Source organism: Lepeophtheirus salmonis, chromosome 14, assembly GCF_016086655.4.
Source record: "Lepeophtheirus salmonis chromosome 14, UVic_Lsal_1.4, whole genome shotgun sequence".
Lineage (NCBI taxonomy): Eukaryota > Metazoa > Arthropoda > Copepoda > Siphonostomatoida > Caligidae > Lepeophtheirus > Lepeophtheirus salmonis.
In genome coordinates, this window is record NC_052144.2 from 29,270,521 (window position 1) to 29,288,756 (window position 18,236).

General features: G+C 30.9%; 1 pseudogene; it reads left to right on the top strand.

The window, feature by feature from the left end:
* The window catches only part of LOC121128846 (enolase-like), a 115,716-nt pseudogene extending 98,959 nt beyond the window's left edge, over positions 1–16,757 (top strand).
* Positions 16,758–18,236: the final 1,479 nt, after the last annotated feature.

Consider the following 18,236-nt stretch of genomic DNA (forward strand, 5'->3'; position numbering starts at 1 on the left):
AATTATGTCGTAAATATAATAGTCTGCTGATGAAAAAACTCCTTAATTTATTAACAAGACCCCCTCACTCTCCCAAAAAGCCTGCTGAAGCCGGCAAGTGTATGTGGATTGCTCTTTTTATTTTTATAATTTTAGTAATAGCGATAGTGATTTTGGTACTAGTACAAAAACATTTGTATTCTACCAACATCAATTTTTACATATAACAGTTTTGTATTGACCTTGTGACCCACTCTTGGCAACATGTTTCCATTATGAATGAATAATTGTAGTAATAATAAAAAATGCTTGCATCTGTTATTTTATACAACTCTTTGTGTATGTTATAGTGCACTGACCAAAAATGCATTATCCATGTATCTATAAATATTTACTCAACGTTTAACCTATGACTTATGATAACTGCCATACATAAATAGATAACTTATGTCTGCGCCTTTGAATGTCAGGGTCCCGTGACGAAATTGGAGCAAAATTAAATACATAACAATCTCTAGACAAAAAAATTAGAAATTATGTTAACAGTGAAAGGGTAAACATTTAAGTTTTTTCAGAGTCTATTATCAAATCTATTTGAAAAATAGTTTTTGTATTAACGTGTGAATATTGGTTTCCTAAAAATTTCAGTTTTTTATGTAATGGTACACTGTCCTTATTTTGTAACGAATAAAAAGAAACAAAATTGCACATGTTATATTAATGTCAAATACTGTGATCAATATATGATACATTAGAATGCGAATTAAAGATACATTTTGGATGGATATTGTAAAATTAAGGATTTCTTTGTGCTCACATCTAAAGTTAATCTAAACCAACTTGCAGTGTTCATAAAAACTATATTGTTACTTGTAAGCCATCAATACAAATAAAATGTAAATTAGTGCATATATTTTGAACAAACAATAAATTATTTTAATGAACTAGAATTGACTTTAAAAAAAACTGTTAGTTAAATATTTATCTGATATACAAAATTTTATGTATTTTTGAAAATTTTAATGTTGTTACATTCTTAATATGTGAGTGGCATAATTAATTAATTACTATTTTTTTTTATTTCAACCCTATAAAGGTCGTCTTATTTTATAAAATATAAAAATTATCGTTCTTAATAATAGTGATGCATTTATAATACAAATATTAAAATATAACAGAAAAAAAGCATAAAAAAACGTGACAGTGCAGAGGAAGAAAAAAAACAAAGAAAAAACAAAGCAGATCCAGTGACACACAAAAAAATGATTTACTAAAATCCCTTAAGGTCAGCTTCACTTCCAAGGCTAAAGCAAAAAGGTATTTTGTTCCAAAGAATAATAGATCTGTAATAGAAACTATGCTTATAAATGTCAATCTTTGGTTTTGGTAGGTAGCTGGTGTTTTGAGTCGAGATTCTCGTTTTGTGGAACAGATAGCTTTTATTTAGTACCCAGATTGGGGAGAGATAGGTGAATATTTTGGCTTAAAATTCGGTCTTGTGGTATCATATCTTTAATTGCACGTCTATGAGATAAAGTGATGATGCCAAATCTTTGATTTTGCATTCTCATTATCTCCCAATGAAGGAAAAAACGACACAAACCTGGCTTGCGCCTTTTCTAAGGAATCAATCAAGTACTTTCTTGAAGGATTCCAGATCTCGGATCCGTAAATTAAAATTGGAAGGACATAAAGTTTCTTTCGTAATCAATGTTTATATCATAAACAGAGGGTCACGAGTTTTGGGGCTTCTTTTAATAACTCCCACGTTACAATTGACATTCTTTATAATGTAATGAATATGCCTCTTAAATTTTAAATCACGAGAGATGTAGATTCCTAAGTTCAAGTAATAATCTACCACCTTACGACTTGGGTGGATAAACTCTTTTTTAGAGAAAGGAAGCAGGACATATTTATTTACATTTATCGGCATTCACCAAGTTACAGTCCAGTTAATAAATTTGGTAAAGACATTGTCGACAGATTTTAAATCAGAAATATGATTTTCGTATCATCCATGTAAAAGAATGTCTCTTCTGAAAAATTATCTACGAAGTTGTTAATGTAAATGTCGAAGAATGTGGGTCCAAGTACACTACCTTGTGGAATAGATGAAGAAACGTCACTAGGGTCAGAAACAGTGGAATTGATCGCTACATTCAGTATCCTATTCGTCAACTAGGAATTAAGCAACAGTAACAAGCGACCCTTGATACCGATGTTAGACAATTTAAAGATAAGTTCCCCATGAGGAACTTTGTCGAAAGCCTTGCTAAAATCAAAGTATATAACATCACAGTCAAGGTTTCAGTTATGACGACTGACGATAACATCCCAGAAATAAATTAGATTTAAAACACACGAAATATTAGGACGGAATCTATGTTGTCTACTAAAAATAAGTATATTACTCTTAAGGTATTATTGTATTTCCCGGTTAACGATCCGCTCCATTATTTTACCGACATGGTATGTTGGAGATATGGGCCTGTAATTAGAAGGATCATGAGGATATTATTTCTTAAAGATGGGAACTACATTGGCTATTTTCCAGGCATTTGGTACATATCCACTTTGAAAAGACAGGTTAAAGAGCATAGATAGTGGGAAAGCAACACAATTAACAACTCCTTTCAAGAAGAAGGAGTTAATTTTATCAGGTCCAGTGGAGAAAGAGTGGAGAATATTTACAATTATACCACGAACTTTTTCATGGGAAAATAAACATTCAAAGAGGGACAGGGCCCCAGGAATCATATCAATAGAACCTGCGTGTACTCGATTCAATTTGGCTTGATAGACTGATGCAAAATATGTGTTAAAACAAGAAACTATGCCAACATCATCTAAGATGAGTAAAACCTCATTATTTCGTATCGAACCAATTCCGTTGTTACTAGAACCTACTCTCTTCTTTTTGATATATAAGTAAAGAGGTTTCGTATTAGAGTGAGAAAGTTTTGAAAGTAGCTCAATTTCACTTTTAATCCTATTTTGTCGAATAAGTTAGACAGCATTCTTCGCATATTTTTTTGTAGCAAAGTAGATTATCTCGACAGGGAAACCATCTGAAATGATGCCAAGAACGTCGTTTTAAAGATACAAGTCGTTTTTTGTTTTTTCCCTTTTTATCGTGATTAATATTATGCACCCGCCACGGAATATAGCTCCTAACAAGCTCAGTTCTAATTAGTGTCCTGGCAGTTTCAACAATGTTTGTGTAGTGGGAAGAAGTAAAATGTCCGAACCAGTCAATTGAGCAAATTATTTTATTCATTGAGAGATAGTCACCCTTGGTAAAATCGAAGTATCCTCTAGAGCTGCTATTTTTTTGTTAGGGCTGAATGTTCAAGAACTTGCTGGCAATTCTCAATAGCGAGAGCATCATTTTGATTAGATTCGCATACAAGTTTCTTTATACCATCAAAATATATTGTGTAGCACATAGCAACCTTGACCCATGACCCCTAACGGGTTATAATAGGTTCCAGTTGTAGCGTTAGGTCCGGATACCATTCCTTAAAAAGGGAAGTTCGTCTGGGTGATTTAAAAAAAACTTCTTAGTTTTAGTAATAACCCTATTTACTTATGGAAAAAGCATTACAGTTTGTTCACAAATGTTGTGTAATGCATGGGCTAAACACGTGACATGATATAGGTTTGGAAAAAAATCTTTAAGGGTTTTTTTGGCCTCAGCATGTACGGAGATACATCAGTGAGTAGTTATTAAAATTTTTCGGAATTCTAACCAGGAAGGACATTTCAAAAGGTATTCGTGACTAACTTGGAAAAATATTAAAGCTTTCGGTGCATCTTTCATAAACTCCACAATCACAAATGACGATGACGATATGTCTATATTTCCCTAAAGGACATTAATCACAAAGTGACCCTTGGTATCACTTGTCTTGCAAAGTCTCATCTAAAAAGAACATTATTCAATACTTTGTTATCCAGTTTGTTTAATGGGATATCTGCTGCTACGAATGCTTTAGTTAATTTTTCACAAAGAATATAAAACTTTCCTTTTTGAGGTTTCGGTTTTAAGGCTAATTCAATTTGCATAAGTGATTGTTTTGTACTAAGTTGAATGTTGTTTTTCTGCTTGACGGTGAACAAATGTCTTTTTAGGTTGCATTTTTTGTCAGCTTCGATTCTTTTTTCACAAGAATGACACCAAATAGCTTTTGAATCTGCAGTGGAAAAAAAAGGAAGGCCTATATTTTCATTGAAATCATTCCTAGAGATTTAGATATCTTGAGGTCAGAAGCTTATGTAATTAGAAAATTTATTACAAGCGCTATTTTTTCATTTTTTCAGAATTCTAGTTATGAAAAATTTTTGCGCAAAAGTATTTTTCCTTTCTTACAAGATTTAAAAGAGAGTATTCAACAATCAATTTGGCGACAAATTTCCACTTCTTTCCTTTGGCTGTTATTGGAATCTTGCTTCCTAATATATTCAATCATGTATTCAAAAGCCTAATTGCATCATATATGTAGACAGTTTTACCTCCAAATAGATAGAGTGTTTTTGTATTGTTTTCCCGCTTAATGAAGGAAGAGTTTTGCAGATTGATTTTCCCACCAAAAATATCATCAAAGCTGTTGTGTAATCTAAGTAGAACCCAAATTTTCTTTTTTTATTTTATACTAGTCTGGAAAAATGAGCAAATTTCAAACCAAAAACGCTAGAGGAGCAGTTTTTCTCAAATAAGTCAAAATGAAATTTTTTTTGAGCAATGGAGTAATCTCTCTCAAATCTTAAGTCTAGTAATAAAAATACACTTGCATTTTTCTAAAATACATTGATTATAAATCTGTATCCATGAAGTTTTTGAAATAAAAAAAATTGTTCATATCAAGAGTTCCAAAACATAAATTGATGAACATCTTTGTGGTAGAAGTATTTGTCTAGCATAACTACATTTGGTTATAAATAACGATTATGTAATTTGTGCCAAGGTTTTTACTTAAATTTAAATTCCCATTCGAGTATCTGTCCCAGCGTTCTCCGGCACATTGCACGAGATTAGGCATATATCTTACAACTCTAAACAAGGCGCTGACCTCGCTGCTCTTCTGTCTCCATGGCACGTGATGAGGAAGATATTGTTCTGCTCTGGGTAATATGATGACATCGCTGCTCTTAGGGGCCTTTTCTTTTTACCTCTAAAGAGGTCCTGGATAGTGAATATAAAATATATTTCGATTATTAAATTGAGAAACTATATAAAAATCATCAACTCATAGTTAATGTATTTATTCATTTGTTCGATCCTGCTATCTAATTCCCAATAAAAGAGTCCACTCTACTTGCTTATGAGGCCTGTTAGTTTTCCTGGGATGAATTTTCATCATGTCGTCCCTTGTGGAATTTGGAATCCTAATTCAAACATCTCTTGAGATGGATGATTAAGTTAAAAGTATCTTCCGTTGATCACCTATATCTTCCTTGGTTCTAACTCTTGAAGAACATAGAAGTCCACTTCTTCTTGTCTAAATGATTGAAATATGATCTTAGGGCTTAGAAACTGTCAAATTAAAGTCACCTCTAAATATCAAATCTTTCTCTCTCAGAGCCTTATTTCTTAATCTAAAAGTGAATAGATCCCATTATTATTTCAACCCTTCATTATTCATTGTTATAAATAGATTGATAGCTTCCTACTTAAACAAGAAATGCACTTTACTTTCGTAAGAAGCTTATCTTGTTTTGGTTCTCTTCTTAGGATAAATTTTCATCCCATCATAATCCCCGTATATATCGGAAATATATAATAATATTGATTAAGTATCTATAATCTCTTCTTTTGCATAATTCTTAAAAAACACGGAAGTATTTTCTTCTTCACGAATGGAAATCAATCTAAGCAAATGAAAACCATTACTAAATTAAAAATTAGTCCCTCCATTTACTCAAATGTGTGTTGTTTGCTTTTTTTTTTTTTTTTTTTTTTTTGGGGGTATGACTTGATAGTAAAAAAATCATATCTATTTTATCAATTAATTTGATCAAAATTTGTGTTCCCCAGTGTAATTTGATTTATAATTAAAAAAAACATGAGCAGTTCAATAATGCTGAAATGTCGTCCTCAAATTATTTAAATGTCTAGTAATTTTCACTTGAAATTTAAGTACTGGATGAAAACCTATATACTGTAAAAATTTAAATTAAAATTAAACTTATGTAACACAAAGAGGCTTGAGATGTGATTGTAACAAAATGTGTAATAAATAATTACGTTAACAATGTTTGTTTAAATTTTTTGGCTGATCCTTCATTTACAAGAAAAATGAGAGTCAACAGAAGCAATAAATCCCTCAGTTTGTTGAAGTCTGGGACGCCACTCAATATTGCTTTTAGTGATGGTAATGTTTTTTGGTGGAGGTTTTACTCAAATAAAAAAAATCGGGTTTTGATCAAAAGAGGATCTTATTTGTCTTATAGAATCTATTGAAAGGAAATATCAGAGCCAATGATTGTATTATCCAAACCTGTAATATTCGGGGTTCAAAATTAAAGACATTGATTATATGATCATTATTCTTTAGAAAGGTCCATAGCCATAGGGCAATTCCTACATAAGGTAATATACTTATACCTTTCAACAAGATTGTGATACGTCTAACACGTCTATGATTAACATGAGTAACATGATGTAATCATGGCGTTACACTCATTTTCCTAGCTTTTGGAGCAACACATTTTAGCCACCATTCAGTCAGTATCTCATAGATTTTTGAATATTTTCCATTTTGGAAGAAATGATCAGGAAAAAGCCTCGTTCAATTTTGGATATCCTGAAAGTCTCACTAATTAGGAATTAAGAATACGTTCTCATGAAAGTTGTTCATGCCTTCAGTTATGCCTTATCTAAGAGACACAAAGTTGTAATTTCTGCAAATGTACACCATTTTAGATAATTTTTTCATATTGATATAATATTCAGTAGTGTTCATTTCAAATTTTAAATGCATAATAAAATAAAAAGAAAGGTTATATGCAATTATTCATTTTATAATATTTAGGGTCCACACTATTTATATTTGCAAACTTAATCTCTTGAAATCCAATGAAGATATAATTATCTTTGGTGATCTTAAAACTAAAATGGACTAAATAGATTATGTATTCTGTTATTTATTTGTGTTTAAAGTCAAAGATTAGCTGAGGGGTATGCTTACGCACTCCGATTTGTGTAGCTTGACACATATTTAAAACGAGAAAATGTAGAATACTTTATTTTTCTAAATTGTTATGAGTAGATAACAGCGCCTGAACCTAAGATATTGAAATGCATTGAAATAATGCAAGGATCAAAAATCAAATAAAAACTTTGTTAAATTCAATTTTAATGAAACTGAGAAATGCCATTAATATTAATTTACCTCATAAATGAGGAATGTTATCACAATTAATTGCCTATTTTAAAATTGATATTACAACATACATTTCATATATACTTTGCAAAACAAAAAAAATCATTATATACTTGCAGTTGCCCAAATTTTTATTATATATGTTCAAGATTATTCTCCCTAAAATAGTAATTCATTCTAATAAGAATATAACAGTCTGCTAACATGAACTAAAGCTCTTAAAATCAATAATACTAAAAGTTTTGTTGTTGCTTACTCCTTACCCTCTACAAATCTCATATCTCCTGTTATTTTTTGAGAAAGATACGACAAACATATTCATTGAAAAAAATATCCCCTTGAATACTAACATTTATAAAATTGTATACTTGTGCTATGTTCATCTTATGACTTGTATTATAGTTAGGGATGGTACTTTTGAATAGATTATATACAGTTTTTTCTCGCCGCGCTCTACAAAAGTCGACCATCTTGGTATTGTGGACATTGTGGCTTGCTTCCTCACCAGATCTGAACTCACTTGACTGCGGGATTTGGTGCACCATTGAAAACAAGGGTTTATGTTGTCTCCACAGATATACTGTTGAGCTCAGGACCTCTATTGAGAGAGAATGGATGGCCCTGTCTGTTAAGTATGTTATCAGAGTGCGCAAGGACTTTTGATCTCGTGTACTGGTTGCAATTAAGGGTATAGGAAGACATTTCGGCTGAGCAAAAGAAAATTCATTCGTCAAATTACCAATTCCAAAAAACCTGGCGAGCTAAAATATATAGAGTATCTTTATCTTTAGTTATAAGTGTAAGTCCCTATTGGAGATAAAGTTTAATTGGGTTAATTGGTTCTCATCACTGTTCTCTTGGTCTTCGCTAGATAAGGAGTTAGATTTGTGTAGATTTTTGTCCATCTTATAGCTTCTTGCTGCTAATCTAATAAAATGGAATGATAGTTATACTACTCACCTTCCAAATATTATTCAAATTGTCAGGATTACCAGGTTGATTTTTGTTGTTCTTTTTTTACCATATTGGCATGTCATCTACAACCCTAGTTATTATTGTAACTATAATGAGTGGGATAATTAATTCAGGTGGATTATTAGTGTATTAAGTAGCTGATACTTTTGTTCTTGTTGAAAAGTATTTTTATCCCATATGTTATGTATGTACGTATTAATATGTTTGAATTGTAATTCACAAAACACGGTTTGGCTTTGAAAAAAATATTTTATCTTTACATGCAATGACGGATATTCTGTATAACATTTTTTTGTAATAATAAATATAGATACACTTTCATGGAACAAATGAAAGAGGCCTGGCTTTTTCCATGAATATCTACATATTTTCATAAATAAAATAATAAAGCCTTTACAAAGTATCAGATAAGAAAAGTATGACGGTTATCAAAATCTAGAATATAATTTTCAATAGTAATGAATAAGGAGATTTATCAAAAGTAAATAAATAAAATCAAAATTATTTTGAGTTAACCTTTGATCTGTAAAGTAAAAATTTTTTTATCATAATTCTCTTACATAAATATAAGGATGGATATCTATCAAAAGTACAAAGTATGTTGAAAATTATTTATATTATAATGGTGCATTGGTTCTTAATATGGAACTAAATCAGTCCTTCAAACAGTTTCAAATTTTAAAACGTGCTCTAAAATCCTAGGGAAGCCCTTGTAACTTTGTTTCAATTATCTATAACTAAAAATAGATCGGAACCACATTACGGTGATGCAGTTACCCTAACATTATTAAAATCAGCAAAACTTAATTTTGGTACTGCAGCTAGGTAATCGTTCTGATTATCTAACTGCAGTACTAAAAATATCAGCAAATACCAAATTTTAGCAAATTTGGTTTATGTTTACCTCCTGCATAATTGCAATTTCTAAACGTGTATGAAGCAAAATTTTTTTGTCATGGGTTTTATAATTTTTTTTGGGAAAATAACATATTTTAATCAAATAAAAATTATCTGGGTTTATGCTTATTTTATCACTTCACTTTCTTTGATTATATCAAGCAATAAGTGATCGTGCCTAGAATGTTTCTAAATAAAGATTACATTTTAAACTTTAGTTAAGAAAAAAAGTAATGATAGTTCCCTTTTTAGTTATTTTCTTTTTAAATAATTAATAACAATAATATTTACATACACTTATAATTATAATTAAATTGCTAACTACATAGATCATTCATCATTTAATAGATTCAAAACAACAAATTTTTCCTTTCTGTTTCTTTGATTTAGCAGGGAATATATTGAATCTTGCTTCTTGCTACCGAGTCTTTGTTTTCAAGTCATTAATTTAGATACCATATATATTTTGATGTCAATTCTAAATTTATCAAAAAATAATGCTAGTGGTACAAGTTCTTAAATTAGGTACCACAAATGTGTCGAGAATCCCTTGATTGCTGCATCTGCAGTAGTTTTATAGATCTTCATATAACTGATCAAGCTATTGACTGGTATAATATCATTCAAAGGTGCTGATTAAGGAAGCGGATCAGTAAACCACCAAGACAGGTAATCAAAATTAAAAGCTTACAATACAAGTTTCTGCTAAGTCCAGTAACAAATACTGATGTTTACTGAGTAGATTGATCTTTATGGCATACAGAAACTTACACATCCACCTTACTTTGTGTAAGACACCAAGCCAGATGAAATGTCGAAACTTTTATCCTTACCCTCACTTATGTAGAGAGTTAACAGCAATTACGAGTTCCTTACAATCCCCTCTACCAAAAATGAAGAACGTTTTGAAAATACAATATTTATATTCTAAATTTAAATTTATATGTTATTAAAGGATAATTAATAACAAAAAAAAAAGAGAGAGAGAAAGGAAGGTTAAGTTCCACTGATTCTAACAAGGATTTCTAATTTCAAGGGAAACTATATCATCCTAATCCACAATCTCTTAGATCTTGTTTGGTTCGAATCTTTAAATATCCAGATCCGACAACAAAACTTTACTGTTTAAAATATTGTAATAATAAAACTGGAGTAACCACGCGATGCAAAATTTCTTGTAAATGTTGCTTCAAGAACTAATCAGGATAAACGCAGATGTTACGATTGATTAAGATTATATATTTTTTTAAATAGGATAAAATATTAAGCACTACATTATGCTTCTTAAGATCCATAAAACCCTTCGATTTAAAAAAAAAAATTTAAATGTTCGATTAGCGAAATCCTTTTAAAACCTTGCATTTCGGATTATATAAATTTACCAATACTCAGGCCGTCTAGAGATTATATTTGTTTTGGAGGGGGAATTTATTTTGTAAAGACATCTAAAAACTAAATTTTTTATAAATTTTTTTCCAATTTATTCAGTTATTCACAAAAATTTCAAAAACTATAGTTAAAAATTATAAAGAAATTCACAAAAAAATGAATTTTTATAAAAAAATTCAAAAATTATCAGCTATTCACAAAAAAAAAAAAAAAATTTTAAAGATACACAGCTGTTCACAAAAATATCAAAAATCCATAGCTATTTACAAAAATTTAATTTCTTCATAACAAAGTTTCAAATATTAAATTTCTTGCTCAGCTGCATAATATACCCTAAGTATCTTTTTTTCACAAAATAAATTAAAATAAAGTAATTTTTTCCCCTGTTTTGGTGTAAATTTTTTTCATCCTAACCAAAAAATGATAATAACAAGCAAAAATTACGTATTTTTTATGAGGGTGGGGTTAGTTCCCTCCAGTGTACACTCTGGAAATGCCTCTGATGCCGTACTCAAGAACAAAAATAACTGGGATCTTTTTAAAGATGGGTAAAAGTTAGAGTATTCAAAGCCCGTTCACATTATAGATCTTTTCAGATGATAAAAGTTATTTATAACGTACCTAGATATTTCGGATCTGGATCCAAGACCCTTTCTACATTTATTAAGTATTCTTATTAGCTTTAAAATATCCTGAAAATCACTCTCATCTTTTTATAGATCTTTAAAACCACTCATATTTTTATAAGGATCTGTAAAAGTTCGTGTACCCAACCAGAGTTCTTCGAATCCGAGTCCAAGCATGTCCTATTTCTTTTCTATACAACAACTTTGTCTAAAATTTTTAGTCGGTAAATTATTAAAATACTAATAAATTTATATTAGTTTCAGAACCAGTACAAAAATATGGAAAATGTTTGTAATACTAACACTAACAGACAGAAGTCTTTAAATATAATATATTCTGTGTACGAGTATACATTTTTGATTAAGCATGCAAAAGTGATTGTGGATCCTTAGATTAGCTTTTTTAGATATTCTGCGCATATGTAAAATGTAAGTCCAAATGTATAAAAGATGACATTGCACTTTTTTCTACAAATTCATTTTAAGATAATGATTTTTTTAAATATATTTTTTAAACATCTTAATAGAAAAAAAATGAAGGAGTGCAAAAAAAATAATGTTTGTAAGTCTTATAAATGATATGCAAATAAAGTGAATTGTGCAATAGGTTAATTAGAATATACAATCAATTTGCATTCTAAATTCATTAAGATACAAAATATGCATTATCGATTGCAATATTATTATTTAAAAAATATAAAATCATGTTAAAACTTAATCATAAAGCCTCTGACTGGATAATTATAGTTATGATATTGTTTCCAACTTTCTGTTGTTGAGTTGTTATTATCAATACCTATTACAGGTCAGCTAAAAGGGAATGGGCTGATGTAGCTTTATATATATATAACACTAGTTCTAATATTTTTTTAGTGTCAATTTTCAATAACTCCTTATAATTTACTAATATTTTTTCGATTATACTTATAATTGATGGGATAGAACCAAAAAAATGACCAATACCGATTACAGTGTCAATTTTATTTAAACATTTCTGATGCCCAATGTCGCTATTCTACATACAATTCCTCTGGTTAGAGCGTAATAAGTACATTTGCAAACTCCTAGGTCAACCGATGTTACATAACTACCAGTGAGTCTAATGAGTAAGACGGTAAAATACAACGATTATAAATATGTATTACAATTACAAAACTCTTTGCACTAAAATGACAATTGTTTTACGGGCCACATGTGTTTAGAGCACGTTTTCTTAGGTGACAAAACGTCAAATTGGCAAAACATCGAATAAACTAAACGTCAAATAGACAAAACGTCGACCGACAGAACGACAGCTGTAGAATATAAAATAAGGAGCTCTTTCAAATGGCGTTGCAATTTATCCTATTCAGACATTTCCCGCCTGAACCATGCCCCCACCACCACCACTCCTATATAAACTACCAGTAAGGGCCCCAACTCCCTTATACAACCCAAATGTTGGGGCTGTTTCGGGTATTCCCGTGTCTCAAAATGGTATGTAACCAACCGTCACTATTCAAGCAACTATTAAGAGTCCTTCACAATCCCTATTTACCCCTACACCAAATGTTGGAGCTGTTTTCGGGTAGGTCCTGGGCCCAAAATGTAATGAAACTCACCTCCACTATTTGAGCAACGACTTAGAGCCCCTCACAACCTCTCTTTGACACCCCAAATGTTGGGACTTTTTGGGTTTTTGTTCCATAGTTAACGATAACCATTATACCCATGGTTATTTTGTATGTCTTTGGAGGGGTCCCTTACACTTTTTGAGGTTGCAGCGGTGGTTTTTAATCCGTCGAGTGAGGTTGTCATTTCAAAAAACCCGTATTCTGAGGAAAAAATTGCGATGTTAGAATGGTAAAAAAATTGAATGCTCCATATAGATATATGGAGTCCTTTTTTAGATATTGCTAGATTTACTCCAGAGCCATTTCCACCCGAGACATTCCCTTTCCCCTACATAAACAACAATAATGGCCCCTCAATCCCCTCCCATTTATACCCAAAAAGTTGGGATGTTTTCATGTATCACCAGGTCCAAAAATGGTTGAAACCCACTGCAGTCAGATAAGATACCTTCAAAGGCTTGTCCCAACACTTCAATTTATATCCTGGTAGTTGGGGCTGCATTCGGCCACCATCGGTTTTCAAAACGAAATGAAACCCGAAACAGGCTCAAATTTAGGGGGACTTCGGATTGTAAATGAGGGGGAGGGGTAAATGTAAGCTGTAGCAATGGGTTTCATCCCATTTGCGGCCCAGCGATACCCGGAATAGCCCTAAATTTTGAGGTATAAATAGTAGTTTGTGAGGGGTCCTTACAGTTAGATTACTTAGGGGTTATGGGTAAATATTTCAGGTGGAAAATATCTGGAGCGAAATGTAAAACTGTTTTTCATATTTTGAAATGTAATATGTTCCGGTCGACGTTTTGTCCATTTGACATTTTGTTGTTAGACGTTCTGTCGGTTTTGTCTGTCGTTAATGATTTTGATCATTAACAATTTTTTATGTTTAGTATATGTTCAATATGTTTCTTCTTGTTTTCGAGCATTTTTTTATCAAGTCATAAATTACCATGGTCGTTTCTTATATCTTTATTGAAAGATTTGATTTTTTTTTTTTAAATAGAAAAGTAATAAATAATAAAACATAATAATCGAAAATTAAAGTATATTTTTCCAACTTGCGATCTAAAGATGCAGCCTCAAAAGCAACCTTTAAAGCTCTAAAGCTCCTGCACTCTACCCTTCAGAGTCTTGTTGTCAAGACCAAAAATAATGTATTTATATCTTATTGTGTAAGATAACGTCATTTTCTTGCTTTATAGATTTCTTTTTTTCTCTAATATCCCTCACAATGTTCATCATTCCTAGCTTTCGAATAAACCACAAATCAACTGTGTGTATACATATTACATTCAAGTTCCTACTACACAAACACCTAATACGTTTTCAATGACGATTTTATTTAAAGTTTGGTTATTCTATACTACTTATTACTTATAATATAGTTCATTAAGTTAGTAGTATTCAAAACTATAAACCACGTGATTTTAGGATTTTTCCTCATGACATACACGAATCGTCCTTTCTTTCTTTTGATTCATTTTGATAATACAAACAAAGAGTGGTTATCTATATAATTTTTGAGTAATTGTCAAGAACAGTCAGGGTAAAAAAGTAGTTCACAATAATCATAAAAACGAATTAACAAATAAACTCTGTTAGTTACTAAAACTGAACTAATGAACAAACTCATGTCTTGAATTTACTATTATGTAAATTGTAAAAAATAGCCCTACATTTACTTCTCGGTTTATTATTAATGTTAATCCTCTAGCATTTGAAATTTTTTTAGATATTATAGTAACAGACAAATAAATACTGTTCAGAAATTTGTGGAACTCATCAGAGTTTTCTTGATTCTCTCAGTCAAGATTTAATACGAGAAGAAACAAGGGGAAAAAGGCAGAATGTCATTTAGTAGTTAACCAATTCCGGGCAAATTCTTCCAAATATGGAATTATTAGTTTTTAAAAACTGTTGAGAAGTGTTCACGAATCAATAAGAACTAATTCTAATGCAGCCAACCAACTTTCAAACCACTGATTAAGAGAAAAGAAACAGAAATATCGACGGGTCACAAAAATTACACACTATACTTATTTTGTCGGTCGTGTAAAAGCTTGGCGTATGGGATCAATATAATTTTTAAAATCTGTAAACTGACACTCAGAAGCTTAAAATATCACAAATGGGCATTTAACTCAACCAAAAAGTTTCCAATTCCTTGAACTATACGCAAATATTTTCTTTGAATAAATTTAAACACATAAAGAACGACTCAAACGATTATTATTTTTATATTTAAAGACTTGTGCATTAAGTTACTCATGTCCTTAGTATTTCAACAATGCATATTTACACGTATCTATTAGAGATATATTTAATAACTAAAAAAACAAAAAAAAACTACAACACAGAGGGTCTCATAAATGTGAATTATGTATAATTAACAAAATATTCAAAAATATTTGTAAACTTGTAATGCAATACATATTATACCTTGGACTTATTACCATACATACATATTAGGGTGACCTTAAAAATCAATGCTTAATGTTTATTTCTCTCACACGGCATTACTTCGCTCACACAAAAGTACCCACTGTAATTTTTGTCAGCTATAGACTCACTCATCTCACTTGATAAGTCTTTGCTATTTTGTAATTGATTATTTTTGATAAATAAACGAAATAATCAGTTGTTTAATATTTAAGCTCTGTTTCCAAAATGACATAAATACAATGTCTTGTTGATCCCTCATTTTTATATTATATAAATATGGGTCATGTATTTACTTTTATGAATAAATTTTGTAGAAATAAAAATGTATAGCTATGCTTTTAATAACATATTATTAAGTAATATTATAATACAGTATCGAATAAAATACTTTGTAGGATTTTAATAATAGGTGAAGTAAAAAGTTATGAGCAAATTGCCCCTTTATATTGATAATAAAATTAACATAGTTAATTAGTTGCTGGTCCATCTTGACGGCTTTCATTATTTTATCGGCATTTTCGACGTCCACATTACCAGAACAGAATTGTTGGAACCACTGCTTCGGTGTTGCATTTGATATTGTATTGGGTCATGAACAGAACCAATTTTTCCCCCGGCCTGATCTATCTTTTCCCCTTGGTCATAGTAAAACTGAAGAATGTATAAAATTTTATCTTTCTTTCCTTCCATTTTGGAACGCTGTCACACACAACAGGCTTAGGCAAACACAAAACTGTAAATGAATTTTTTTATGTTTACGCTTAACCTTTAGGTATACTTAAGTTTTTTTTATATGGAATATATTAATCGCAAGATTGGAAAACGGGGAGAAGGAACGAAATGAATGAAACTACCATTTTAGTGACCAAAAATTTCTTAATTTTTATACACGTTTAGAAGCTACCCAGTTATAATATAAATGTATTAGTAAAAATCCCTTTATTTGTCCTTGTTAAGGAAGTCAATAACCTTGGAGATTTTTTTTCGATTATTCCTTCTGAATCCCAGACTTGCCGCCCAGGCTTAAAATTTTACCAGGCAACGCTGATCAGACATTGAAAGTCAAAGCTGATGAATCAGTAAGACCTCTATCAATATTTTTGACTTTCAATGTCTGATCAGCGTTGCCTGGTAAAATTTTAAGCCTTGGCGGAAAGTCTGGGATTCAGACCTACACATTACTGTTGGATGTTTATGAGCAACTTATTTGAAGTAGATCCATGGTTTTAAATCTTCACAAGGAGTTCAGAAATCGTCGGAAGAACATTGAAAACGGATATTCTGCTATGCCAACGAAAAGTAATGTGAAGAGTATTGACGTTGTTGCCAAATATATCATCGGCTCTGATCGTCGTGTAAAACTAAGGGAGATTGACTTTTACTTTTTCTATGATATTGTTTTTAATATTGTTCATGATAATCTTCACCTCAGAAAAACGTCATCAAGTTGAGTTCTTCGATTGAAGATGGCAAGAAACTTAAAGAAACATTTTGTTGACCATGCGAAAGCCTAGTATTTGACCACCATTAAAGAGTCATGGGATCTATATTCAAGCCCTGGAAACAATGACTCCTCAAAACAATGGCTTCCAGTCGAAAGTAATCCACCCATAAAAGCCAAGGCGGTTGGAAGTAAGGTCTACCAGCAATTTTACAACTTATGGCACAGGAATATAATTGATATGAATGAAAATATAAACAATGATTTTGAGGACCACAATTAGATCCATCCTAATACATCTATTCATTTTCAAAACCATGGAAAAACTTATTCATATAGCTCCATGTTAATTAATACGTCATGATTTGCTTATTTGCAAATATCTCTGTTAATAAAAAAAATCCTTTATTTTTGCAAAGGTTTTCAAAGAAAGTGCTATGTTTGAAAGACTATTATTGTAAATCTGACCTTGAAGAGTCATTATTTTTCTTAATTTTTTTTTTTAAATAAAAAAATTTTCCGCAACATTTAACTTAAATAAAAAGTATTGTATTTATTCATAGTTTTCTGTATCATTTATGTTTTAAAACAAACAAAAAGTATTGGATTTCATAGCTCTTTCTTATATAATACATAGGTAAATATGAACAACGAAGGGCTGCCTGTCTCCCATTCTAGCCTACCTATACAAAAATATTCTTCTATAATGAAGTGTAACTTTATACATTTTTGTTAATTTAAAATATTATGAATATAACATATAATAAATACTCAGTTTTAATCTTAATAAATGTATGTTACAAAATTTTTCAAGCGTTGCAATAGTTGTTTGTACCTTAGTGAAGTAGAAGTAACATATATGTATACTAGCACAGGTACTCGGCATTGCCTGGAGTTGTTAGGTGTCGACAACTGACTTACTTAGTTTAACCCCTTAACGGATTGATCTATTTTGCAAATCGTTTTCAATTTCTTGGGGAAACAAATTTTAAAAAATAACATTTTTTATATATATAACTACGCCTGAGATAATATAGAAGAAACATGGTAGCCCTGATTCCGGAACAACAACTGTCGATATTTGAATCTATAAATAAGAAGGGGAGTCATTAATCATCCTCAATATACTGCAAGAAGAATCAGGACAAAATTAAAGATACATGGATCAATTGATCAATCCCCCGGGAAGATTGAATTCTTAAAACTATCCATAAATCCCTTTCTTTCATCCACGTTTAAGTAATCATAATTATAGATTCACATCGATAAAGGAGTCTGTGAAGCTTATAGACTCACTTTAGCTTCTTTTCCTGGCCTAATTTAATTTGCAATCTTGACCTTTTAAGGACTCATTATTTCAAATCCCAAACCAATGGGCTATCTTTCTGCGTACTCTAATACCAGTCGACTTAGAAACATATCCTCTAAAATCCTCTAAAGAGTTATTAGTATTTACCTTGTTGTTTTGGTCCCCAGGATAACTGAGATA